At 44.2% G+C, this 27,549-nt stretch overlaps 1 protein-coding gene across 5 annotated transcripts in view; it reads right to left on the bottom strand.

Annotated features, from left to right (window-relative positions):
- The window catches only part of ZNF536 (zinc finger protein 536), a 628,548-nt gene that overhangs the window by 434,229 nt on the left and 166,770 nt on the right, over positions 1-27,549 (bottom strand). For 4 of the 5 annotated variants that reach the window (XM_082270639.1, XM_082270638.1, XM_082270642.1 and 1 more), the window contains 2 exons: positions 15,981-16,041; positions 11,303-11,376 (listed from right to left, as the gene is read on the bottom strand). The gene's annotated coding sequence lies outside the window, so the exon portion shown is untranslated. The remainder of the gene's footprint in view (positions 1-11,302; positions 11,377-15,980; positions 16,042-27,549) is intronic. The other variant, XM_082270641.1, reaches the window with a different exon arrangement.

The raw sequence follows: 27,549 nt of genomic DNA, 5'->3' as shown, positions 1-27,549 counted from the left end.
TCATCTCATCAGATTATGGACTTTCATATGGACTATTCCTGACACTGGAGCAACTGAGCTTGTTATGATCATTTTTACACCTGTGTTTGTGAGTAGCCATTTCATATGTTGCACAAATAAAGCCAATTATTGAGGATAATGCGCTAGGTCGGTGCGCCCTTTCTTTGTTTCTTTTTCCCCTTACAAGATGTATGTTTCCCTTACCAAATCTATGGTCCCCTCAGCAGGTCTATGTTCACCTTACCAGTTCAAATACAAGACCTAAAGTTTCCGTACAAGGTCTATGGTCCCTGTACCCCTTACCAGATGTATTGACCCCTTACTAGGTCTATGGTCCCCTTACCAGGTCTATGGCTCCCTTGGCAGGTTCATGGACCCCTTAGCGAGTCTATAAACTTCTTAGCAGGCCATGGTTCTCATTGAAAGCCTATGATCCCTATACCAAAACTACTGACCTCTTTGCATGTCTATGTTCCCCTACCCAGCTCTATAGTTCCTTTATCATATCTATAGTCCCTTTATCAGATCTATGTTCACCTTACCAGGTCTATGGACCCTTTAGCAAATCTATGGACCCCTTAGCAAGTCTAAGAAATCTCTTAGCAGTTCCCTTCTACACTCCTTTAATTCTTAATCATAAATTGGGTTTAATACGATATATGTCTGGATTCTGATCTACCCATCCCTGTTCCCTATTTATATACAGTATATATATATATATATATATATATATATATATATATATATATATATACTGTATATATATATATACTGTATATATATATATATATATATATATATATATATATATATCTATCTATAGATATAGATATATATATATATATATATATACTGTATACACAGTATATATTAATATGCCATGGATAGTGCAGCAGGAGCAGTCTGCATCATTTAAGCTGTCCACATGCAGTGTGCAGCAGGGCAGTATGAACTGTTCAAAAACTAAAAGTTAATTATGGATCAGCAATATCAATGCATTGCTGGCTTGTGAGAAATCACACCAGCATTACTCACATCTTTCTGCTCATAGGCATCTAACATAAACGAATGAAGCCTCACTGCATTGCATGAGTTACCTGCCCACCAACCAGTGGGAAAAAACAGTAAGCACTAAGGTGGGGTGCGGCAGAGTCCCAGGGAAAGGCCGATAGCATGAAAACCTATGGTTCTGCAATATTATTGTTCAGTTATTACAAGGGTCACATAAGGTAATGTAAAAAAAAAAAAAACATTTAGACCTGAGATAGACTCTGTCTCAGGGTTACCTTACTAGGTCTTTTGAACCCTTACCAGGTCTTAGCAGGTGTATGCCTGCATACCAGAATGTTTATCCCCTAACCAGGTCTATGGCAACTTACCAGGTCTATGACCCCCTTAACAGGCCTATGGACCTCTTACCAGTTGTATGAACCCCTTATCGGGTTTGTGAAACCCTTTTTATGTCTATGGTTCCTGCACTATATCTACTGACCCCATACCAGCATGTTTTAACTCTTACCAGGTCCATGGTCACCTTAACAGGTCTTTGAATCCGTTACCAGGATTTTGGACTTTTTACCTGGTCTATGGACCATTGCCAGGTCTATGAACTCCTTAGCAGTTCTATGGTTCCTGTACCAAGTCTACTGTCCCCATACCAGGACCTTTGACCCCTTAGCAGGTCCATGAACTCCTTAGCAGGTCTATGGCTCCTCTACCAAGTCTACTGTCCCCATATCAGAACTTCGGACCCCATACCAAGTCTATGAACTCCTTAGGAGGACTATGGTTCCTGTACCAAGTCTACTGTCCCCATACCCAGACTTTGACCCCTTACAAGGTCTCTGAACTCCTTTGCAGGGCTATGATTCCTGTAACAATTATAATGTCCCTATACCTGGACTTTTGACCCCTTACCTGGGTCTATGAACTCCTTAGGAGGTCTATGGTTTCTGTACCAAGTCTACTATTCCTATACCAGGGCTTTTGACCTCTTACTAGGTCTTTGAACTCCTTAGCAGGGCTATGGTACCTGTATCAAGTCTACTGTCCCCATACCAGGACTTTGACCTCTTACCAGGTCTATGAACTCCTTAGCAGGGCTATGATTCCTGTACCAATTATAATGTCCCTATACCAGGGCATTTGACCCCCTACCAGGTCTATGAATTCCTTAGGACGTCTATGGTTTCTGTACTAAGTCTACTGTCCCCATACCAGGACTTTTGACCTCTTACCAGGTTCATGAACTCCTTAGGAGGTCTATGGTTCCTGTATCAAGTCTACTGTCCCCATACTAGGACTTTGACCCCTTACCTGGTCTATGAACTCCTTTGCAGGGCTATGATTCCTGTACCAATTATAATGTCCCTATACCAGGACTTTTGACCCCTTACCGGGTCTATGAACTCCTTAGGAGGTCTATGGTTTCTGTACCAAGTCTACTATCCCCATACCAGGACTTTTGACCTCTTACCAGGTCTATGAACTCCTTAGCAGGGCTATGATTCCTGTACCAAACATAATGTTCCTATACCAGGGCTTTTGACCTCTTACCAGGTCTATGAACTCCTTAGGACGTCTATGGTTTCTGTACCAAGTCTACTGTCCCCATACCAGGACTTTTGACCTCTTACCAGGTTTATGAACTCCTTAGGAGGTCTATGGTTCCTGTATCAAGTCTACTGTCCCCATACCAGGACTCTGACCCCTTACCAGGTCTATGAACTCCTTTGCAGGGCTATGATTCCTGTAACAATTATAATGTCCCTATACCAGGACTTTCGACCCCTTACCAGGTCTATGAACTCCTTAGCAGGTCTATGGCTCCTGTACCAAGTCTACTGTCCCCATGCCAGGACTTTTGACCCCTTACCAGGTCTATGAACTCCTTAGCAGGTCTATGGCTCCTGTACCAAGTCTACTGTCCCCATACCAGGACTCTGACCCCTTACCAGGTCTATGAACTCCTTTGCAGGGCTATGATTCCTGTAACAATTATAATGTCCCTATACCAGGACTTTCGACCCCTTACCAGGTCTATGAACTCCTTAGCAGGTCTATGGCTCCTGTACCAAGTCTACTGTCCCCATGCCAGGACTTTTGACCCCTTACCAGGTCTATGAACTCCTTAGCAGGTCTATGGCTCCTGTACCAAGTCTACTGTCCCCATACCAGGACTCTGACCCCTTACCAGGTCTATGAACTCCTTTGCAGGGCTATGATTCCTGTACCAATGATAATGTCCCTATACCAGGACTTTCGACCCCTTACCAGGTCTATGAACTCCTTAGCAGGTCTATGGCTCCTGTACCAAGTCTACTGTCCCCATGCCAGGACTTTTGACCCCTTACCAGGTCTATGAACTCCTTAGCAGGTCTATGGCTCCTGTACCAAGTCTACTGTCCCCATACCAGGACTTTTGACCCTATACCAGGTCTATGAACCCCTTAGGAGGTCTATGGTTCTACAGTTCAGTTCTGCACTCTGATGGTTCTTTATTTTAAATTATTCTTGCTATCAAATGTCTATTTTCTGTCTGACCTTTTTGGTGACATTTAATCCCCCCCCCCCCCAGTCAACCCCTGCAACAATGTTATCTTTCAGTTATTTCGAAGGTTTACATCAGGTAACGTTGGAAATCCCCTTTAACCCTGAGACAGACTCCAACAAGCCTCACGCAAGTAGCGGCGAGGGTAAATTTAATTTGTTAACGCAGCGACGGAAGGGGGTAGCGGGCCCTGCAAAACAGTAATCCTGTCTTTCAGCGCCAATGTTATAGGAAGCTATGAATTTGGTGGATGTGAATGGGATGTTGGTACATGTTTTACTAAGGTATTATAATGGCAGCCTATTATTAGATCGCATTAATCATTACTGTGCCAAAGGCACTGACAGGCCCGCTGAATACGATTGAAAGGGTTGTAATGGATATAAATTACCCATTGTGTGATAAAAGGATTTTTTTTTTTTTTACTAAGGAGGTGAGAATAAAATAGCAAATTCAAATCTGACTGCGGTATAAAAACCCGGCAAAAAAAAAAAAAATCAAAAGTACAAAAATAAAAAAGAGACGGACTCAGGAAATCCGCAGACTGGGGAGGTAAGCAGTTTTTAAACAAGGTGGTCATCGGCCCCCGTGAATTGTGCACTATGCAAAATTAATTTCTGCAACGCATAATGCTATCAGGGCGAAGCAGCAGCGGTGGAATCTCTTTAGCGGGGTGACATTCTGTGATGTGACAGCATTAAAAATTCCCTCTCTGCGATTCCACCGCCGTCTCCCAGTCCCGGACGGCTGAGGGTCGACGTATAGATAAATATATACGTCTTCCCTCCCGCGGCGTTTGATCGCGGCGTCGAGTGCCTCTCTTCATCCAGATTTCAAGCCCTAACTGAAACGTCTCGGCGGAACTGACAGCGTTTAGCGGACGTGTTAACTCAGAGGGAGACGCCTGAACCGAGCACGTAATGAGTTTGCTGCTTTGAGATTAACCGCGTGTCAGGTAGGAGGTAATTGTCTGTAAGAGCGGAGTGCTAAAGAAAAAAAAAAAAAAGGCGTTTTAAAGGGCTTGTCCACTTTGTGATAGCCCTTCCCCCTTAAAGTTAACCTTACACAATTGGATTTTAAAAGTTTTTTCCGCAAAAAAACTTATTTGCAGGACTCACTTTCTTGCCTAGGTGAGAATAACATCTCCCCAAGGCAGGACTGGGCCAGGGGGCACTGGGCAATTGCCCCCTGGGCCGCTCTGGTGTCTTGTAAGGCATGTCTTCTGCCACAGACATGCCTAAAGGATTCCTGGTGAAGAGAAGTAAAAAGTCCCTGCCACTGACCTACTGAGTGTGGGATGAAGACAAGGACAGAGTGCAGGCCTCCTCCCCAGCATGGATGGTGTAACCTGTGTCTGAGCAGAGGCCGGTTCCATGCCCCACTGGAGACTCTTCTGCCCTGGCCAGCCCCAACCGAGCTGTCCCAGCTTCCTCAACTGCCCTCTGCTGGCCAGGTTGGGAACCCGGATTCAGCCGGTGAGTAGAGAGTACCTGGAGCAGAGCTTCAGCCTGGAATGGGGGTCAGGAGGAGGATGGGAAGAGAGAGAGTGGGAGCGGGGCAGAGTCGCTGCGCAATGGGCCTCTGGTTTGTACTTGCCCCCTGGGCTAAAAGTTGGTAGTCTGCCCCTGCATTTTTCTGTCCCGTCACCTTTTCTGAAACTTTTCAGAAGTGATTCATGCATATAGCAGAGGAAGGAGGCAGCAGACAGAAATTACACTTAGTGCTCTTAAAGGGGTTGTAAAGTCAGAAGGTTTTTTTTATCTTATCTTATGCATTAAGATAGAAAGCCTTCTGTGTGCAGCAGCCCCCCCCCCCCTCATACTTACCTCCATATCCCCCTCTCCATCCAGCGATATCTACGACTGTCTTAGCCGTCCGGGACTCCCCTCCTCATTGGCTAAGACACAGCAGTGGCCCCACTGGCTCCCGCTGCTGTCAATCAAAGTCAGTTAGCCAATGAGGGGGTGGGGCCGGGATGCAGCTCTGTGTCTGAATAGATACACGGAGCTGAAGCTCGGCTCGGGTGCCCCCATAGCAAGCTGCTTGCTGTGGGGGCACTCAACAGGAGGGAGGGGCCAGGAGAGCCGAAGAGGGACCGGAAAAGAGGAGGATCTGGGACACTCTGTGCAAAACCAACTGCACAGAGGAGGTAAGTATAACATGTTTATTATTTTTATTAAAATAAAAAAAACAAGACTTTACAATCACTTTAATTAACCACTTCCAACAAACCGACATACCTGTACCTATCCCTGTACCTGTACTTGTCCCTGCCCCTGTACCTGCCCTGTACCTGTCCCTGTCCTTGTCTCTGTCCCGTTACCTGTCCCTGTACTTGTCCCTGTACCTGTCCCTGTACCTGTCCCTGTACCTGTACTTGTCCCTGTACCTGTCCCTGTTCTTGTCCCTGTACCTGTCCCTGTACTTGTCCCTGTACCTATACCTGTACTTGTCCCTGTACCTGTCCCTGTCCCTGTACCTGTCCCGTTACCTGTCCCTGTACTTGTCCCTGTACCTGTACTTGTCCCTGTACCTGTCCCTGTACTTGTCCCTGTACCTATACCTGTACTTGTCCCTGTACCTGTCCCTGTCCCTGTACCTGTCCCGTTACCTGTCCCTGTACTTGTCCCTGTACCTGTACTTGTCCCTGTACCTGTACTTGTCCCTGTACTTGTCCCTGTACCTATACCTGTACTTGTCCCTGTACCTGTACCTGTACCTTTCCCTGTAACTGTCCCTGTCTCTGTACCTGTCCCTGTACCTGCACATCAGCTTGGAGAAGTGGTTGTAGCGGGATGATATGCAGCTGCAGGCATCACCCCGGTACCGTTCTTTAGAGCCGGCGGTCGGCTTTCAGGAGATAACAGCCGCTCAGCTGTTAGCCTAGCGAGAGGGAGGGGATGTCTCCCCCCCCCCCTCCCGCCGCCTTCTGCGGCTCTGCCCGAGTCTCTCGTCCCACCGAAGACCTGAGCAACACACCGGCATGGAGTCCCAAAAAAAAAAGGATTCGGCTTTGATCGGGTCTCCGATGTAGTAACCCGGAAGTGACGTCACTTCCGTTTTTTCTTGGCTGCTAATGGCGCCGATTTGAAAAAAGTGACAGTAAATGCTGATTTCGGCATTTTGAATATTTTGAAGTGCATTGGAGGGGTCCATAGAGAGTACCTGGGGACGGGCAGCCTTTATATTTTCAGGGCAACAATTACTAGCAAGTCCTGGGGGGGGGGCTACCCGGTGCCATTCATTTTGACCCGCACCCCAATACACCTGCATTGTAGCACACTGCAACGTGTGGCAGTCCATGGTACTGCATCCTGATACAAAGAAAAAAAAAGGGTCACGTAAGGAGGAGTTGTCAGTCTTTTCATTTAGAATTTTCCACTTTAACGCAATGCATGTTAAACCACAAACGTAACGCGCAATAACTCACGGCAAAGATGTAAATGGGCCACAATTTTGTTGAGCGAACAGTCTTTACTTTTTAGATTATCAATCCTGCCAACTCCATCCATGTAATTATTGTAGCCAGGGCTGCTGTTAGAAATCACGGGGCCCCTGTACAACCTACGGTCCCTCCCCCGCCCCCCCTATCAGTGGCCCTGAATGAAGCTGCAACCAATGCAAGACCCACAGCGATGCCTTGCCCCTGGTGCTAACCGCTGAGCCACCCTGCTGGCCCACCAATTCAGACGCTTACTGGAAAGGAGGAAAAGAACGCCAAGGCTTTTCCCACAAAAGATTTGACAGAGAGGTGTGTATTGAGGTGTACAGGACGGCTCCAGCTGCAGCGTCTTCTACAAGCTGAAGTGTAGACAGATGGATAAGCGAGGTGCCAGCAAGGATGAAGATGCTGAGAGCTGAAAGAAGGATTTCATGCTGAAGGGGATTAGCCGGGAAATAAAGTATCATTGAGATGTTTCTTAGGAAAACAGCTGAATAGGCTAAACAAGTGCAATATAAAAATAAATAAATAAATAAATATTTCACCAAAGAAGCGAAGGGCGTCAATGATTATTTAAGATAATGTAATAGCGCAAAAATAGACAAACTGAAACATTAACAGATGAGAGCACACACTGATCTGCATCCATGTCAATGTGCGGCATCAAATGCCAATCTTGGGCACATGGAAGATGTAGAAAAGCAATGATTGTATTGGGTGATGTTTGTCAGCTTCTGAAGCTTGTGTGGTTTTTTTTTTTTTTTTTTTACAATAATTAACCAGTTCTGGACCGGAAGGATTTGCCCCCTTAATGACCAGGCCATTTTTTGCAATTCGGCACTGCGTTATTTTAACTGACAATTGTGCGGTCGTACGATACTGTACCTTAAAAAAAAAAAAAAATTGATGTCCTTTTTTCCCCACAAATAGAGCTTTCTTTTGGTGGTATTTGATCACCTGTGTGATTTTAATTTTTTGCGCTATAAACAAACAGCAACAATTCTGAAAAAAAAAAAAAAAAAACAATATTTTTCATTATTCTGCTATATAACATTCCCCCCTTAATGACCAGGCCATTTTTTGCGATTCGGCACTGCGTTACTTTAACGGACAATTGCGCGATTGTGCAATGCTGTACCTAAAAAAAATAAAAATAAATCACTGTCCTTTTTTTCCCACAAATAGAGCTTTCTTTTGGTGGTATTTGATCACCTGTGCGATTTTTATTTTTTGAGCTATAAACAAACAAAGAGCGGCAATTCTGAAAAAAAAAAAATATATATATATATTTTTTTTTTTTTCACATTCTGCTATATAACATTCCCCAAAAAAAAAAAAAAAAAAATGTAAAAATCTAGTTTTTTTAATATTTTAGGCCAATTTGTTTTCTGCTACATATTTTTGGTAAAAAAAAATTGCAATAAGCGTATTTTGATTGGTTTGCGCAAAAGTTATTGCGTCTACTAACTACGGGAAAGATTTATGTCATTTTTATTGTTTTTTTTTGTTTTATTAGTAATGGCGGCGATCAGCGATTTTTAGTGGGACTGCGACATTGCGGCGGATAGATGGGACCCCTAATTGACATTTTTGACACTTTTGGGGGGACCAGTGACATTACTACAGTAATCAGTGCTAAAAATATGCACTGTTACTGTATAATGACACTGGCAGGGAAGGGGTTAATACTGTGGGTAATCAAAGGGTTAAATGTAAGCCTAGGGGAGTGATTCTAACTGTATGGGGGGATGGGCTTGTGAAATGATCATAGAGACCTGTGTTCCCATATAGAAGGATCACAGGCACTCTTGTTATCATTCCAGAGAGATAAACCGTCGGCTGTGTTTTACAACAGCCAACCATTCTTCTCTCTCAGCAGGGAGCGATCGCGGGTGTCAGGCGGCAATCGGAGCCTCCTGCCCCGCGCATGGGAGTCCCCGCCCCCTAGCTGCAGGCGCGCGACCGGCGTACAGCTACGTAATTTCGCGCAGGAGGGGCTGCCTGCCTCAGTATATCTGCAGCGAGCGATCCGGAAGAGGTTAACATGCTGTTTTTTTTTTTAATTTATTTATTTTTTATTTCATTTTTTTTCCCACTTAATAGCAAAATGTCACCCTTATGCCCCATACACACGTGCAGATTATCTGCAGACTTTTGTCTGCAGACTTACCAAAACCATATAATATGAGGTCAAACCTAAACACTTTCAATTTGTATGCAATCCGGCAGGCCCTTGCACTACATAGAAAAGGTAAGTCTGCAGACAAAAGTCTGCAGATAATCTGCACGTGTGTATGGGGCATTAGGCCTGGTTCACACCTACGTGTTTTTTTTTTTTTTTGTGCTTTTTGCAGAAACGCACTACAGTTCATGTAACATGGTTTCCTGTGGGACACGTTTACATCCATGCTTTTTTCAGCCACTGCGTTTCTGGAAAGGGCCAGGGATGTTTTTTTTTTTTTTTTTTTTATGCAAAATGATGGTGCTTTTTTTTTTTTTGCTTTAGTAAATAAAAAAATGGAGAGGAGCTAGAGGATTTTCTTGCATTTAATGCACACTTTCACTTTGTAGTACAATATTTTTGTTTTGCTGCTATTTTTTTTTTTTGTAATAAAATACCTTTGATTTTATACTTTGTTGTGTGTTTATGGGTACCAAGAAAATCCTCTAGCTCCTCCACATTTTTTTTATTTACTATATAATTTAGGATGTACTGTAGGTACCATTTGGACAGGGGAGGACTGGGCTAAGAGGCAGGGGGGCAATTGCCCCCCTGGCCGCTCTCATGCCCCGTAAAAAGGCTGCACCGCTTCTGCCACAGACATGCCTAAAGGATTCCTGGTGAAGAGAAGTAAAAGGTCCCCACTGATGACCTACTGAGTTTGGGATGAAGACAAGGACAGAGCGCAGGCCTCCCCCCCCCCCCCCCCCCCCCAGCATGGATGGTGTTGAATAATGCTTTACTATGGGGAGGTCGAATGCATGTGCGCAGGTCAGCCTGCGGGGGAGGAGAGTGGGCGGAGCCTGACCCAGCACCAAGGTAAGTCACTGAAGGGGTTTTCACCCCTTCAGCAACTTGGGATGGGGGGTAGAGCATATGGGGGGGCAGCAATTTTTATTTTGCCTAGGGCGGCAAAAATCCTTGCACCGGAGCTGGACAGGAGTAGTGACAGCGGCATCACTGCTAATTGTAATCCTAACCCGAAGGGAAGGGGAGGGTCACAGTTTTGCATCTGTGCCATGGGCGCTGGACAGGAGTAGTGACAGCGGCATCACTGCTAATTATAATCCTAACCCTAAGGGAAGGAGGGGGGCACAGATTGGCATCTGTGCAATGGGCGCTGGACAGGAGTAGTGACAGCGGCATCATTGCTAATTGTAATCCTAACCCTAAGGGAAGGGGGGGGGGCACAGTTTGGCATTTGTGCCATGGGCGCTGGACAGGAGTAGTGACAGCGGCATCACTGCTAATTGTAATCCTAACCCTAAGGGAAGGGGGGGCACAGTTTAGCATCTGTGCCATGGGCGCTGGACAGGAGTAGTGACAGCGGCATCACTGCTAATTGTAATCCTAACCCTAAGGGAAGGGGGGGCACAGTTTGGCATCTGTGCCATGGGCGCTGGACAGGAGTAGTGACAGCGGCATCACTGCTAATTGTAATACTAACCCTAAGGGAAGGGGGGGGGCAAAGTTTGGAATCTGTGCCATGGGCGCTGGACAGGAGTAGTGACAGCGGCATCACTGCTAATTGTAATCCTAAGGGAAATGGGGGGGCACAGTTTTGCATCTGTGCCATGGGCGCTGGATGACCTTGTCCCAGCACTGGGGATCACTACATATGGCATTTAAAATATAGTACTGAATAATTGCTATTGGTTGTACAATGATCCAAATGTAAGAAATTGCTGCTACATGCAACTGCACATGTAGTGACTGCTAGCGATTAATTGCCATGGCATTTCCCGCCAACTGCCACTTTCTCTTTGAGTGACCCTTGTGATCACTTATGTGGTACACGATCTCCCATTCCCCTTCATACAGGTCACATGATCTGTCGTAAAATTGGTGCATGTAATTAGTCAGGTGACCTGTCATTAACTGGCCAGTTGTAACAGATCACATGACCACCAACTCATCAGCTGCCACTCGGAATATGAAAACCGGCTGAACAAAATGAAGCCTCCTGCCTCCAGCAAATCAATTCACAACAATTTTTAAGAAGCATTTTACCTTAGAACTAAAACCAATCAATACTTATTTCCATACATCGAAGAATAAACCACCTTCAGTGGTAACTTATTCAACTCACCCAGTATTGTACATCTGCAGAATCACAGATTCAGTTCAGTTCGTCTGGGTGCAGGGAGAAGGCCAACATTCATACTGCGGGAGAGATGGGAGACGCATCTTAATAATATTAATGGATGGGGAAAAGTGTGATTTACAGTCACTGGGTTTCAGGCTTTGGGGTTAATTTACTAAAGGCAAATAGACTGTGCACTTTGCAAAGTACAGTTGCACCCTGCAAGAACAGTTGCTCCAGAGCTTAGTAAATGGGTAAAAGCTCTGCTGACTTCCATCATCCAATCATGTGTAAGCAAAAATGAATTATTATTTTTTTTTTTTCCTTGCACGTGATTGGGTACTTTTTGCATAGTGAAGCTTTATCTCGTTTACTAAGCTCTGGAGCGACTGCACTTTGCAAAGTGCATAGGGGTTTATTTAATAAAGGCAAATCCACTGTGCACTATCTGAGGGGAAACTCTGCTGATTTCTATCATCCAATCATGTGCAAGCAAAAATGCTGTATTTTATTATCCTTGCATGTCCCCCTCCAGAGGCATAACTAGAACCTTCTGGGCCCCGGTACAAAAAACCATGAAGGCCCCCCCCCCCGGACCCCTGGCTGGTTCCCTTCAAGCCTGGGGCTCTTCCCACTGATCCTGGGGCCCTTTACTCTCATTGCAGGGGCCCTTTATTACGGTCCCGCAGCGGGACCCTTTCACAAGTTCTGCAGTGGGCCCCTTCCTGCCATCTTGGGGCCTCCCCACGGTGGTAGAATGCCAGGGCCCCGGTCGCAAGTGTGACCTTTGTGATCCTGGAAGTTCACCCACTGGTGTCAGTAGTTTTTATTTTTTTGGTATTTTAATTGTATTATTTTTTATCATTTTATTTTTTTTTTTTACAATGTCACTGACTATGACTCTGTCCATTCAGAAAAGGAAGGAGCTGGTAAATTACATATTTACCGACCCCTTCCTGGTTCTCTATTGTGACACATCCCCTGCAGCAGCCGTCGGGAGAGGGGAGGGAGCACAGTGGGGGGAAGGGGGACAGGGGAGCACACAGGGGCCCAGAGACAGCAGAACACAAGTGAACTGGATAGGAGGAGTGGCCGGGGCAGCATACGAGGAACCAATCTCCTCCATTTTCCTCCTGCAGCTACAGGAGGAAAAAGGAGGACAGTGATTTCTCTACATGCTGCCCCCGCCGTCCCTCCTATCCAGGTGTACAGGGGAGCTGCACAGGCCCCCTGGAGCATGGGGCCTGGTTGCAATTGCAACCCCTGCAACCCCTGTAGTTACGCCCCTGTCCCCCTCAGATTCACAGCGACTGCACTTCCAGGTGCACTTGCAAACCAATACCTTTATCTCTTTCTAAGAAACAGGAATCAATAGGAAGTTTCTTTAAATGAACCCGTACTTTGGCATACAGGGCAAAATGACAGGTTCTCTTTACTGGAGCCCTATTCAGTGGCAGGTGAAAAATCCTCTGGATAACCTGTCCCCCCTCCTGCTGATACCAACCTTTCCCCACTGCCTTCTTTGCCTACAGAGGCCAGACTAAAAGGCCATGTGTATGCTCAGTATTGGAGCTTACACAGGGAAAAGGACCGCCCCCCTGCTCTTACATGGGGGGCAATTGGTTGATCGAGCACCATACACTGCAACGTAGCAGAAAGGGGAGTCACATGCTCCTTTATTACCAGCAATCACAAAGGGCTCCAGCAGGTGAATGGAGATGCAGAGAAGCGAAGGTAAGCATCAGCATGAGTAGGGACTTTATCAAGAGTATACACAGACACCATCGCATGTTCCTGTACAATCTTCTTTATTTAATCACAGTATAAAATCCACAAACAGGACATTTCTAATGCATTTCAGCCAGGAGAGGCCTTAGCCGGTGCAAACTAAACATCAAGCTAATACCTATTTAAAAACTCCACTCTATAAGCCTCGGCATTCCCAGGTGGGTAATAAAATATAGGCTTATGTAGCACCCTCCTAGGTAAGTGCTAGGAAAAAGCATATGGGTGGCCTTGTCTGCAAATCAGGGGGGCCTGATCATTTAGTTAGGCTGTCACATGCTTCCAGGTGTGACCTGTTGCGCCTGGTGAGTCTAACCACTGTTTCCAATGAGAGCTCTTATTGGACAGTGGAGGAAACCTAGCCAATAGCACACCAGGGCTTATGGCTATCTCAGTGGGCGGAGTTTTCCGCAATGCACCCTGGAATGCGTTATAGGTCTGAGGGGACAGGGAGACTTGGCGAGTCCCAGGAGGAGGGTGACGACTGTCTCTCCTCCTGTCAGCGATAGTGAAGGTGTCCTGGGCAGTCGGCCTAGAGGACGAAGGTTGAGCTGAGCTGCTGAGGAGGGATCCAGAGAGCTGTGGACTGAGTGGAGCTGCTGGGCAGAAGTTTCGGGGAAAAACAGTAACGTGAGTACTCAAAACCGCCCAGGGGTCTGCCTAGGAGAGGGGACCACTCCAGAAGGTCAGAGGGATCTGGGAACCAGCTAAACTGTGGAGAAGGCTTAGAGAAAGGGGATGCCAGTGTCTAAGCCCTGAAGATAAGTGAGAGGAAGAGGGTGCCGGTGCGGGCCCTGAAGTGTTCAGCAGTGCAGCAGTCATACAAGTCTTGGCGCGTCCATGGAGGAGGGTGACGGCTATCTCTCCTCCTGTCAGCGATAGTGAAGGTGTCCTGGGCAGTCAGCCTAGAGGACGAAGGTTGAGCTGAGCTGCAGAGGAGGGATCCAGAGAGCTGTGGACTGAGTGGAGCTGCTGGGCAGAAGTTTTGGGGGAAAAACAGTAATGTGAGTACTCAAAACCGCCCAGGGGTCTGCCTAGGAGAGGGGACCACTCCAGAAGGACAGAGGGATCCGGGAGCCAGCTAACCTGTGGAGAAGGATTAGAGAAAGGGGGTGCCAGTGTCTAACCCCTGAAGATAAGTGAGAGGAAGAGGGCGCCGGTGTGGGCCCTGAATTGTTTAGCAGAGCAGCAGTAGTACAAGTAGCTACCTCAGCAAGGAGTACTTAAGGGAGCTCAAAGAGGACTAATTTGTGCAAGAAGGCAGTCTAAAGTCAGTTTGGAGTTAACAGGCAGCAAGCCAGCGTTAACCAGCGTCAACCGGCGTTGACCGACATTTAGCCAGCGTCAAGTCTGCCCCAATCGGCATTTTCCAGTTGTCCCTAGCAATTCGTGCATCGTTGAGCCAAAGGAGTATCCCACTCATTCCCTTCTCCCATCCAAGTTCTCAATAAATACAAATAACCCAAAGATACTGACTGGTCATTGTCTCAGTGCTCACACTTGGAGGAACATGCACAAAGGTACTTTTGTTGCACCCGGCTGGGAATCCTGCTACATTTATTATTTAGAGCAGTCAATGTGTATCTAAAAAACTGAACAAATACAGTACAAAAATAAAGAAAAAGAGATAAAAAAACATTATATAAAAATGAATAATATATTATCCCACCTGGGAATGCTTAGGCGTATAGGGTGGAGAGGAAGTAGCTTGATGTTTAGTTTGCTATGAAGAAGGCCTTTGGGGGCTGAAATGCGTTAGCACTGTCCTGTTTGTGTATTTTTTCCTGTGATTAAATAAAGAATGTAGGCGGGTAGTGGTTACTGCTGCCCCAGTGGGAAGTCAGGGGTTAACTGTATTCCCGGGTTTTTCTTAATGGTCCTGTGTGATATAAAAGGGAGGTCCGGACCCAGAGGGAGAGAGAGGGGGGGAAAGAGATAATGTGAAGAAAAAGAAGAAGGAGTTGGGTGTAGGCCTTTCCTACCTTGCCAGTCCTGCCTGATGCCATTACCGGAGCTTGGATGCCCAGTATCTTGCCAAAAATGGAAGTAGGTGCCAGACATAGAACCAACCAATATTGAACTTTTGCTTGAACAGGTATGCTGGGGCAGCCATAAGTCTGAAGTTAGGGACTAGGGATGTCAGGAAATGTTGCCACTTTATCATTGACTGTCAATGGTTTCTGTCATTATGTTAACTTATTCTTCAAGTAAAATGTTTGAACTTTGCCTCTGTATGGTCTAAAGTAACTAAATACAAGTAACCGGCACACATAATCTACCACTTGGGTCAATGAAGATAATGGTATAAGAGTTCAAACTGTGTGAAGATTCAGTGGTTACCAAGGGTGACAAAAGCTTCTCTAGCAGCCTGTCCTTGAGCCTGTACATGTGGCAGTTGGGATTGTCTCTTGCAGCGAGGGAGATGTTGTCGGCACTCCTTCGGAAGCAATCCATTTCTCATACCTACGGGAGCAGTTTTTTTACTAGCCTTAGGGATCCCAGCGCTGGTATCCTACATGTGGGCACCCGGCAGTAACAGCTTGCACCCTCACAGCCTGCTTAGAGCCACACTGTGCTTTGTACATGTGTGTGTGACCTGCGATGCATCCCAGAAGACTGTTGGGGAGGGAGGGGGAGAGGAGAACTTTCGCCTGGATCACTTAGGGCAATCCAAATGGATGTGGGAGCAGCTACCTGTAAAAACGAGGTACCCGCTCCCCCCCCCCCCCAAAAAAAATGAAGTGCCAAATTAGGTAGAGGGAAGGGGAGGAGGCCTTGAAGTGGAAATTCCCCTTTTGGGTGAAGTTGCGCTTTAATCATGAATTGTATAACATTATTAACAATAATAATAATGATACATAAATATGATTACAATACTATAATGTTGCTGCACACTCACCTGGACCACTGAATTCAGCTTTAATCGATGGATGGAGCCATAGGCAGCACTTTAACTGGTCCTAAAAAGAAAGAAAACATTACAAATGAATAAAGTGTAAAGATGTTCACAGAATGATTTACAGGAAAGTGCTAAACAAACAAAAAATAACTCCTAAATTATCATTATCTATTACTAAAAGCACCAACATATTATGGAGCAATGTGCATTATGGGGACCCTGTCACCAGAAATTTTCATTAGGTGGTAAGGCTACTAAATTACCATTTATATTGTTTTTTGGCTTTGAAGATAGTGCTTTCTCACTTCCTTCCTTTTTTTCTGTCTTCCTTCATTCCTTTCCTACTTCCTTTTTCCCTCCTTCCTTTCCACTTTTCATCCTTTGCTTTTTTCCTCCTTCCTTCCTTTCTTCCCAACTTCCTTCCTTTCCTCCTTCTTACTTTTTTCCTTCCTTTCCTCCTTCCTTCCTTCCTTTCCTTCCTTCTTCTTTCCTTATCTCCTTCCTTCACTCCTTCTGTTTTTCCTTCCTTCCTTTCGTCCTTCCTATCTTCCCTCCTTCATTTCCTCCTTCTCCTCTTCCTTTCTACGTTTTCCTTCCTTTTATCCTTCCCTCCTTCCTTCCTTCCTTTCATCCTTCCTATCTTCCCTCCTTCCTTTCCTCTGTCTCCTCTTCCTTCCTACTTTTTTACTTCCCTTTGTCCTTCTCTCGTTCCTTTCTTTCCTCCCTCCTTCTTTCCTTTCCTTCTTCCCTCCTTCCTTCATTCATTCCTTCCTTTCGTCCTTCCTATCTTCCCTCCTTCATGTCCTTCTTCTCCTCTTTATTTCTATTTTTTCCTTCCTTTTATCCTTCCCTCCTTCCTTTCATCCTTCCTATCTTCCCTCCTTCCTTTCCTCTGTCTCCTCTTCCTTCCTACTTTTTTCCTTCCCTTTGTCTTTCCCTCCTTCCTTTCTTTCCTCCCTCCTTCTTTCCTTTCCTTCTTCCCTCCTTCCTTCATTCATTCCTTCCTTTCGTCCTTACTATCTTCCCTCCTTCATGTCCTTCTTCTCCTCTTTATTTCTACTTTTTACTTCCTTTTATCCTTCCCTCCTTCCTTTCTTTCATCCTTCCTATCTTCCCTCCTTCCTCTCCTCCGTCTCCTCTTCCCTCCTACTTTTTTCCTTCCTTTTGTCCTTCCCTCCTTTCTTCCTTTCTTTCCTCCCTCCTTCTTTTCTTTCCTTCTTCCCTCCTTCCTTCCCTACTTCTTTCCTTTTCTCCTTCCTTCCTTTCATCCTTTCTATCTTCGTTCATTCCTTCTCTCGTTTCTTTCTTCCTTCTTTCCGTTGTAGGTTTGATTATGAATATGAGCACCTCCCTAACCAATGTTGTTATTTGCCCTTTTTGGCTCTTCTTTCTTCCTCTCCTCATTTCCTCTTTCCCTCCTTCCCTCTGTCCCTCCTCCCTTTCTTCCTTCCTTCTATGGTAATATGAAGAGCAGCACCTCACTGACCAATGGTATTCGCCTTTTTTCAGTGGGTTTTACAAAATAGTTCCATCATTCCCCCGGAAGCGGAACAAAGTGGATTTCTGAAACATCAAATTATTCTGCTTCCGGGACTGAGCAAGGCTTTACACCCCTGACCCCCCCATCAACATAGTCTGACTTCCCTGCAACTTCACATCCTCATCCCCGGCCTCCTCCGCTCTGGACAGGATGAGCATTTCATTCTTCATTGGACATAACTAGTTCTTGGAGCTATTTTAATTGACTTATAAAACATTCATAAAACATCCATCGTTTCTTAGCATCCGGTCGTAACCAGTCAAAACTGCTATTTATATAGCAAAGATTATTCAAATGTTCTACTCATTAGAAGATCATTGCAAGGCAATGGACATCCACCCAGAGCAAAATCTCAGAGGTCCGAGAAATGGAGAGGATGGATAGATAGATAGATAGATAGATAGATAGATAGATAGATAGATAGATAGATAGATAGATAGATAGATAGATAGATAGATAGATAGATAGATAGATAGATAGATAGATAGATAGATAGATAGATAGATAGATAGATATTAAAGGGAGGGAAAGAAAGAAAGAAAGAAAGAAAGAAAGAAAGAAAGAAAGAAAGAAAGAAAGAAAGAAAGAAAGAAAGAAAGAAAGAAAGAAATAAAGAATAAATAGATATTGAAGAAAAGATAGATAGAAGAAAGAAAGAAAGAAAGAAAGAAAGAAAGAAAGAAAGAAAGAAAGAAAGAAAGAAAGAAAGAAAGAAAGAAAGAAAGAAAGAATAGATAGATATTAAAGGGAGGGAAAGAAAGAAAGGATAAATAGATAGATATTAAAGGGAGGGAAAGAAAGAAAGAAAGAAAGAAAGAAAGAAAGAAAGAAAGAAAGAAAGAAAGAAAGAAAGAAAGAAAGAAAGAAAGAAAGAAAGAAAGAAAGAAAGAAAGAAAGAAAGAAAGAAAGAAAGAAAAAAGAAAGAAATAAAGAAAGAATAAATAGATAGATATTGAAGAAAATATAGATGAAAGAAAGAAAGAAAGAAAGAAAGAAAGAAAGAAAGAAAGAAAGAAAGAAAGAAAGAAAGAAAGAAAGAAAGAAAGAAAGAAAGAAGAAAGAAAGAAAGAAAGGATAAATAGATGGATATTAAAGGGAGGGAAAGAAAGAAAGAAAGAAAGAAAGAAAGAAAGAAAGAAAGAAAGAAAGAAAGAAAGAAAGAAAGAAAGAAAGGATAAATAGATGGATATTAAAGGGAGGGAAAGAAAGAAAGAAAGAAAGAAAGAAAGAAAGAAAGAAAGAAAGAAAGAAAGAAAGAAAGAAAGAAAGAAAGAAAGAAAGAAAGAAAGAAAGAAAATATAAATAGATAGATATTGAAGAAAAGATAGATAGACGAAAGAAAGAAAGAAAGAAAGAAGGAAGGAAAAAGAAAAGGTCTAAAGGATCCTTTAGATAATCTGGATAGAAGTTATACTTAGCAGAAACCCCCTCCCCCCCCCCCCCCTCCATGTTACTCCTACATTTATGTTGTAGGTGATAATATTTCACTATAGGAGTCTTGTTATGACGGAACTCCTAAATGTTTCATGCACACTAAATTTGTAAACAATAATAGAGATGCCACCATGTCTGTGTGGCCGTGCTCCACCAATCACACGTCTTCTAAGCTGCATTGGGACATTGGGTGAAAGCCTCTGATTGGTTGCATTAGGTGATGCTCCCTCCATCAGGCCGCCATGTCAGGTTCTTAGCTGAGCGCACTAGGCAGGTTTCAGCGTTGCCTTCCAATTAGCGCCACTTGTGCTAACGATAGAAAAATCTCCATTCTTGCAGCCCAAAATCCATTGCAAACTCATCGGCAATCACCGGCAGCGGGGACTGCGCGAACTCCTCTCGGCTGCCTGATTATGCAAAACTAAATAGACCTAAATAGACCCGGGCCTTCTGCAAATGATGTCCCCTCTTCTGCGAATTATGATGAAGCCTGTAATTTCATCGCAATGAGGAGGTTATTAATCCTCATCCTTGCGGACAATGATGTGAAAAAACTGGGATGTTTCACCATCGCATCCATTTAAAATCAAATAACAAAAAAAAAATAAAAATCTACCGTTCTTATTGAGCAACCACACGCAGGTCTCGGGGAAGGAAGATACAATGACACAATCACAGGGCAACGTTCCATGGGAATGGCAAAAAATAAAAAATAAAAAGATAAAGATTTTTCCAAAATACATCTGAAAAAAATAAATTAGGATTTGCTGGGACCACGCTGGGAAGACATTGGTTTGGTTACGGGAAGACATCTTTAGAATCATTTCTTTTGGATGTCGATCGCTGGCGAAGAAATACCCAAATGTGTACTTCGTGCCCAGTCAGTCTAATTTGCTGCGTCTTGCCGTATCGTGTTAAATAACTCAACCCCCTAATTATGACAGCATGCTACCTGGGTTATGGGTCTCAAATCACTCACTACACTTTCCAATCAATGTTGGAATAAATCCACGCTTAAATGCCCCGCTGGTGCCGGGGGCCCGTGTCCTGGTACAGTTCAGCCGCTGCTTAAATGACCTTCGGCTACCGCAATCTGAAGGTGGAGGTCCGAGGGACTAAAAAGCTTCACTGTGATGGGTTCAACCAAAGGGAGGATCCAAATGGCAGAACCACTCAAAGAGAACCAGTCACAATTTATGGCATAATCTGCAAGTTTGGTAACCCAAAATCTTTTTTTTTTTTTTTTTTTTTGGCATGTTTGGCATCACTTCTTACTTTACACAGTTTTCTTAATGTGGAACTTTATGCTGGGAAATAAAAATTTGCAGACAGGCAGGATTTTTAATGCAGAAAAAACATGCTTTGTCTCTTCTGCATTAAACCTGCCTGTCCACATGCACAAGAGTTATGTCATCCCCATTCTGCCAATGACAGCGGCTGGTGATAGAGGCCCGGAAGCCAGCCACCCGAAGATCTTAGGGACCGGGCCGGGAGCTTGGGGACGCCGCATCGCTGGAGCTGAGGGGAATATTGTTACATTCGAAGTACTTTTTTTTTTTTTTGTTAATCTGTTAAAAATGTATATATATATATTGTTTTTGGCTTTAAAGATACTTTTTTTCCTTTCTTTCCCTCCTGTCTTTTTCCTTCCCTCCCTCCTGCCTTTCTTCCTTCTTGCTTCCTTCCTTTCCTCTTTCTATCCCTCTTTCCTTTTATCCTTTATTCCTTGCTACCTTCCTTCCTTTCCCCTTTTGTCCCTCCATCCTTCCCTACTTCCTCCCTTTTCCCCTTTCATTTCTTCATTTCCTCCTTCCTTCCTTTCCTCCTTCCTTCTGTGTGTTCCTCTTCCTGCATTAATTTTCTTCTTCCTTTTCTACTTCTTTCTTTTTTCTCGCCTTCTTTCCCACCTTACTTCCTTTATTCATTCCCTCTTACTTCCTTTTCTGCATCATTTCCTACTTCCTTCTTTTCTTCCTTTCCCCCTTTCCTTCAGTTCCTCCTTCTATCCCTTTCCTTCCATTCTTTACTCCTTGCTACCTTACTTCCTTTCCTCTTTCTATCCCTCTTTCTTTTTATCTTTTATTCCTTGCTACCTTCCTTTCCTTCCCCTTTCGTCCCTCCATCCTTCTCTACTTCCTCCCTTTTCCCCTTCCTTTCTTCATTCCCCCCTTCCTTCCTTCCCTCCTTTCTTTCCTCCTTCATTCTGTATGTTCCTTCTTCCTTCATTAATTCCCTTCTTCCTTTCTTTATTCTTTTTTGCCTTATTTCCCACCTGACTTCCATCCTTCTTACTTCCTTTTCTCCATTCTTCCCTACTTCCTTCTTTTCTCTCTTTCCCCATTTCATTAATTTCCTCTTTCCTTCCTTCCTATCTTTCCTTCTTCCTTCCGCTCGTTCCTCCTTCCTTTGTTCATTCCCGTCCTCTTTCCTTCATTTACTCCTTCCTTAGTTTCCTCCTTCTTTCCTTCATACATTCCCTCCTTTCTTTCCTCCTTCCTTCTGTTTGTTCCTTCTTCCTGCATTCATTTCCTTCTTCATGTTCTACTTCTTTCCTTTGCTCATTTCTTTCTTCTTTCTCGTCTTCTTTCCCACCTTACTTCCTTTATTCATTACTTCCTTTTCTGCATCCTTCCCTACTTCCTTCTTTTCTTCCTTTCCCCCTTTCCTTCAGTTCCTCCTTCTATCCCTCTTTCTTTCCATTCTTTACTCCTTGCTACCTTACTTCCTTCCTTTCCTTTTTCTATCCCTCTTTCCTTTTATCTTTTATTCCTTGCTACCTTCCTTTCCTTCCCCTTTCGTCCCTCCATCCTTCCCTACTTCCTCCCTTTTCCCTTCCTTTCTTCATTTCCCCCTTCCTTCCTTTCTTTCCTCCTTCATTCTGTTTGTTCCTTCTTCCTGCATTCATTTCCTTCTTCCTTTTCTACTTCTTGCCTTTGCTCATTTCTTTCTTCTTTCTCGTCTTCTTTCCACCTTACTTCCTTTATTCATTACTTCCTTTTCTGCATCCTTCCCTACTTCCTTCTTTTCTTCCTCTCCCCCTTTACTTCAGTTCCTCCTTATATCACTCTTTCCTTCTATTCTTTATTCCTTGCTACCGTCCTTCCTTTCCCCTTTCTTCCCTCCATCCTTCCCTACTTCCTTCTTTTCCCCCTTCCTTTCTTCATTCCCTCCTTCCTTTTCGCGTTCATCTGTATGTTCCTTCTTCCTTCATTAATTCCCTTCTTCCTTCCTTTATTCTTTTTTGCCTTCTTTCCCACATTCCTTCCATCCTCCTTACTTCCTTTTCTCCATTCTTCCCTACTTCCTTCTTTTCTCTCTTTCCCCATTTCATTCATTTCTTCTTTCCTTCCTTCCTATCTTTCCTTCTTCCTTCTGCTCGTTCCTCCTTCCTTTGTTCATTCCCGTCCTCTTTCCTTCATTTACTCCTTCCTTAGTTTCCTCCTTCTTTCCTTCATGCATTCCCTCCTTTCTTTCCTCCTTCCTTCTGTTTGTTCCTTCTTCCTGCATTCATTTCCTTCTTCCTTTTCTACTTCTTTCCTTTGCTCATTTCTTTCTTCTTTCTCGTCTTCTTTCCCACCTTACTTCCTTTATTCATTACTTCCTTTTCTGCATCCTTCCCTACTTCCTTTTTTTCTTCCTTTCCCCCTTTCCTTCAGTTCCTCCTTCTATCCCTCTTTCCTTCCATTCTTTATTCCTTGTTACCTTCCTTCCTTCCTTTCCCCTTTCTTCCCTTCTTCCCTCCATCCTTCCCTACTTCCTTCTTTTTCCCCTTCCTTTCTTCATTCCCTCCTTCCTTTTATCCTTCCTTCTGTCCGTTCCTTCTTCCTTCATTAATTCCCTTCTTCCTTCCTTTATTCTTTTTTGCCTTCTTTCCCACCTTCCTTCCATCCTCCTTACTTCCTTTCCTCCATTTTTCCCTACTTCCTTATTTTCTCTCTTTCCCCCTTTCATTAATTTCCTCTTTCATTCCTTCCTATCTTTCCTTCTTCCTTCCGCTCATTCTTCCTTCATTTGTTCATTCCCTTCCTCTTTCATTCCTTTTCTCCTTCCTTTAGTTTCCTCCTTCTTTCCTTCATGCATTCCCTAATTTCTTCCTTTCCTGCTGCCCACCTTTATTTACGCCTTCCTCATTGGCAATCATTGGCGGTGAGGACTAAGACACTAAAAAGTCTCAGTTCAACCTGCTGACCAATTCTCCCAAAGGGAAGCTCCAGATGACAGAACCGCTCAAAGAGAACCGATCATAATTTATGACAAAATCTGCAAATTTGCATAACACAAAATCTTTTTCTGATATGTTTGGGGTCATGTCTTATTTTATGTAGTTTTCTTAAGTAAATATTTGTTTTAACTAATCTGTTGGAAAGTTTCTTACGTGGATTCTGTCAGTAATAGAATGTCCAGTTGATGAATTTGATGAAATCAAGGGAAGCGCGTGTCAGTGCACATAGACGCACCATGAATTCAGAAAGTTTGGAAGGATAAATATATTTTCTTTACTTTAAAAGCAATCCATATAAAAAAGACTTGTTCTATTTGGACACATATTAAAATTATACATAAAACCATATTTTTTAAAGCCACATATACATGCACTGATCAATATCAATATTGAGTACAATTCTCCTTAACCCAACATGTTTTGATGTTATATTCTTCCTCAGGGGAAATGAGACTTCATGGAGAAAGCCTCATAATCACCCATTCATGCAGCTATTACAAATCATATTAGAGAAATGCAACATAAAAATAAAAGGGTGAATTGGATCAAAGGACCCAGAATTCACCCTTTTATTTTTATTGTCATTATTTGTTAGGTGGCAGCTCAGTACTTAGAGATTATCTTCTTACATCATTGGTGCAGGGTGGAGACTTCTTGTGATTCTCATAGGTTGTTCTTGCTTTTTTCTTTAGAAATGCAACATAATTTTCCACCAATGGTTCCCCTCACATAAATCTATGGGCATCAACCCTCACGTACGTTAGGTGGCTGCTCAAAGGGTTATTCCTAACCTGAATCCCATCTGATTTCATAAAGGGGCATCAATACAAAAGGCCCAAAATTGACATCACCAACACAGATTCCCACCACCATCCAGGAAGCAGTCCATGATGCTCCCACTACAGATTTCCACCACCATCCAGGGAGCTGTCCAAGACATTCCAACTACAGATTCCTACCATCATTCAGGGAGCTGTCCAAGATGTTCCAACTACAGATTCCCACCACCACCAGGGAGCAATCCAAGATGTTCCGATTACAGATTCCCACCACCATCCAGGGAGCAGTCCAGGATGCTCCCACTACAGATTTCCACCACCATCCAGGGAGCTGTCCAAGACGCCCCTACTACAGATTCCCACCACCATCTGTGGAGCAGTCCAAGACGCTCCCATTACAGATACCAGCCACAATTCAGGGAGAGGTCCAAGCCACTCCCACTGTAGATTCCCACCACCATCCAGGGAGCCATCCAAGACCCTTCAACTACAGATTCTCACCACCATCTAGGGAGCTGTCCAAGATCTTCCACTACAGATTCCCACCACCATCCAGGGAGCAGTTCAAGATGCTTCCACTACAGATTCCCACCACCATCCAGGGAGCTGTTCAAGATGTTCCAACTACAGGTTCCCACCACCATCCAGGGAGCAGTCCAAGGAACTCCCACTACAGATTCCCACCACCATCCAGGGAGCAGTCTAAGATGCTCTCTCTACAGATTCCCATCACCACCCAGGGAGCAGCCCAAGACGCTCCCACTACAGATTCCCACCACCATCCAGGGTGCTGTCCAAGATGTTCCAACTACAGATTACCCCCACCATCCAGGGAGCAGTCCAAGATGCTCCCACTACAGATTCCTACCACCATCCAGGGAACGATCCAAGACACTCCCACTACAGATTCCACCACCATCCAGGGAGCAGTCCAAGGCCTCACACTACAGATTCCCACCACTATCCAAGGAGAGCATTGACGTACATTTTGTCACTAGTAATAATCTTGGGTTCTGCCCAAACCCTAAATTCGTCTGAACCGGGAGGTTAGCTATCATTGTTGAGCTGCCAACAAGCTGCAGATGGGGGATTCCCCACTCCGCTCCACAGCTAACATACACAAAGGGGCGAGGGTGCTCATGACATTATCAACCTTATATGGGCACATGGCCATATTAGGTCAATGATGTCACAAGCATAACTACCCTCCTGTATGCATGCACCTGCGGAATGGAGTTTTGAATCCACTGTCCTCAGCTTATTAGCTCAGCAATGGTAGCTAACTTTTGGGTTCAGGATGGACAGATGTATGCATTTTCAATGTGCATTGCAATGCATTATATTGAAAGTCAACGCATGCTAAAATGCACATTGACATATGTCATCTGTGCGATGACGCGTTGGCATGCATTGATGCTTGTCTTAATTCATGCACTGTGATGCATTTCCATTGGTTTCAAGGGAAAATGCATTAAGCAAAAATGCAAAGATGAGAATCGTTTGGCCCGTTCACACCTGTGAATTGTGTTAACGCAGGGTAAAGCGCCCATTGTACAGTGCGCCATCACAAACGTAAAGCAATGTGTGTACTGCAGCCATGTAGGTTATTCATTTTAAATAGCCCCCCAATGCACATTGGATCGGGGGTTAGCTCTTTCTTTCATTGTCTAATGTGCAACCTAGAGGTTGGCTTTTTCTTTCATTGTCCAATGAGTTGCTTGGGTGTTGGCTCTTTCTTTCATTGTCCAATCAGAAGTCTGGGGGTTGGCTCTTTCCTTCATTGTCCAATCAGAAGCCTGGGGGGCTCTTTCTTTTATTGTCTAATGTGCAACCTAGGGGTTCACTCTTTCTTTCACTGTCCAATCAGCAGCCTGGGTGTTGGCTCTTTGTCTCATTGGCCAATCAGAAGCCTGGGGGTTGGTTTTGTGACCACACGTTATTGCTTAAAAGCAGTGGAGAAAAGAGAGGTCAGTGATCAGGGTGTGATGTCCAGTTCACAGAATTGCCTAAACAGAGTCACAAATCCTTTTCTTTCATTGTCCAATCACCAGTCTGGGGGTTGGCTCTTTCCTCATTGTCCAATCAGCAGCCTGGGGGTTGGCTTTTTCTTTTGTTGTCCAATCAACAGCCTGGGTGTTGGCTCTTTCTTTCATTGTCCAATAAGCAGCTTGGGTATTGGCTCTTTCTTTCATTGTCCAATCAGAAGCCTTGGAGTTGGCTCTTTCTTTCATTGTCCAATCAGCAGCCTGTATGTTGTCTCTTTCTTTCATTGTCCAATCAGCAGTTTGGGGGTTGGCCCTTTCTTTCATTGTTCAATCAGCAGTCTGTATGTGGTCTCTTTCTTTCATTGTCCAATCAGAAGCCTGGGGGTTGGTTCTTTCTTTCATAGTCCAATCAGCAGCTTGGGGGTTGGCCCTTTTTTTCATTGTCCAACCAGCAGCCTGGTGGTTGGCTCTCTCTTTCATTGTCCAATCAGCAGTCTGGGTGCTGGCTTTTTCTATCATTGTCCATCATCAGCCTGGGGGTTGGCTCTTTCTTTCATTGTCCAATCAGATGCCTGGTGGTTGGCTCTTTCCTTCATTGTCCAATCAGCAGCCTGGGGGTGTTGGCTCTTTCTTTCATTGCCTTATGTGCAATCTGGGGGTTGGCTCTTTGTTTCTTTGTCCAATGAGCAGCCTGGGTTTTGGTTCTTTATTTCATTGTCCAATCAGAAGCATGGGGGTTCGCTCTTTCTTTCATTGCCCAATCAGCAGCCTGGTGGTTGGCTCTTTCTTTCACTGTCCAACCAGCAGCCTGGTGGTTGGCTCTCTCCCTTTAATTGTCCAATCAGCAGTCTGGGGGGGGGGGGGTTGGCTTTTTCTTTAATTGTCTAATGAGCAACCTGGGGGTTGGTTCTTTCTTTCACTATCCAATCAGCAGCCTGGGGGTTGGAGCTTTCTTTCTTTTACTGCCTTTATTGCCTAACCGCAGTTGAGAAAAGTGAGGTCAGCGACCCGGCCACACTGTCTGATTCTCGAGGCTGAACAGTATGATAAACCCTTCAGCTGACTGCAGTTCACAAACCTTGCTCTGAACCCAAAATAAGTTTATTCTTCGGAGTGGTAATAGGAAGCACGCGGGTGAGAACCGCCAGGTCTCCTGTCCTCCTGTCTCTTTAATAAGCAACTCTTCGCTCACATTAACAGTGTTGAGAATTCAATTGAAAAAGTCTTTGTCTACTGTCTGCTTACTCTAAAGATGGTCTTTCTTAAACAACAGAGCACCAAGGAGTCGTTAGGCCTCTCTCTTCATTACTTCAAAAAACCAATCATTAGACACCAGAGTATATACGTAATTAGAAAATCACTTCCTTTGCAATCCAAGCTAAGTAGTTTACATACTGTAATTACAGGGACAAAATCAATTTTTAATCATTGCACTGATTGGGCTCATCAGCTCTGTGGGAACGTTGTAACCTGCTTGTTGTGCATAAGCAACATCTGGGCTCCAACAATTACCCTTTGTTTGCTACAATATCTTTCTGCATCTTCTTTTTTTTTTTAAGAATAACAGAAGCATAAAAAAAAAAAAAAAACATAAGGGTGAAATATTTAT

The sequence above is a fragment of the Pelophylax lessonae genome (genome assembly GCF_965119305.1).
Source record: "Pelophylax lessonae genome assembly, chromosome: 10".
Classification (NCBI taxonomy): domain Eukaryota; kingdom Metazoa; phylum Chordata; class Amphibia; order Anura; family Ranidae; genus Pelophylax; species Pelophylax lessonae.
This window is presented reverse-complemented; position numbering and strand designations above follow the sequence as displayed.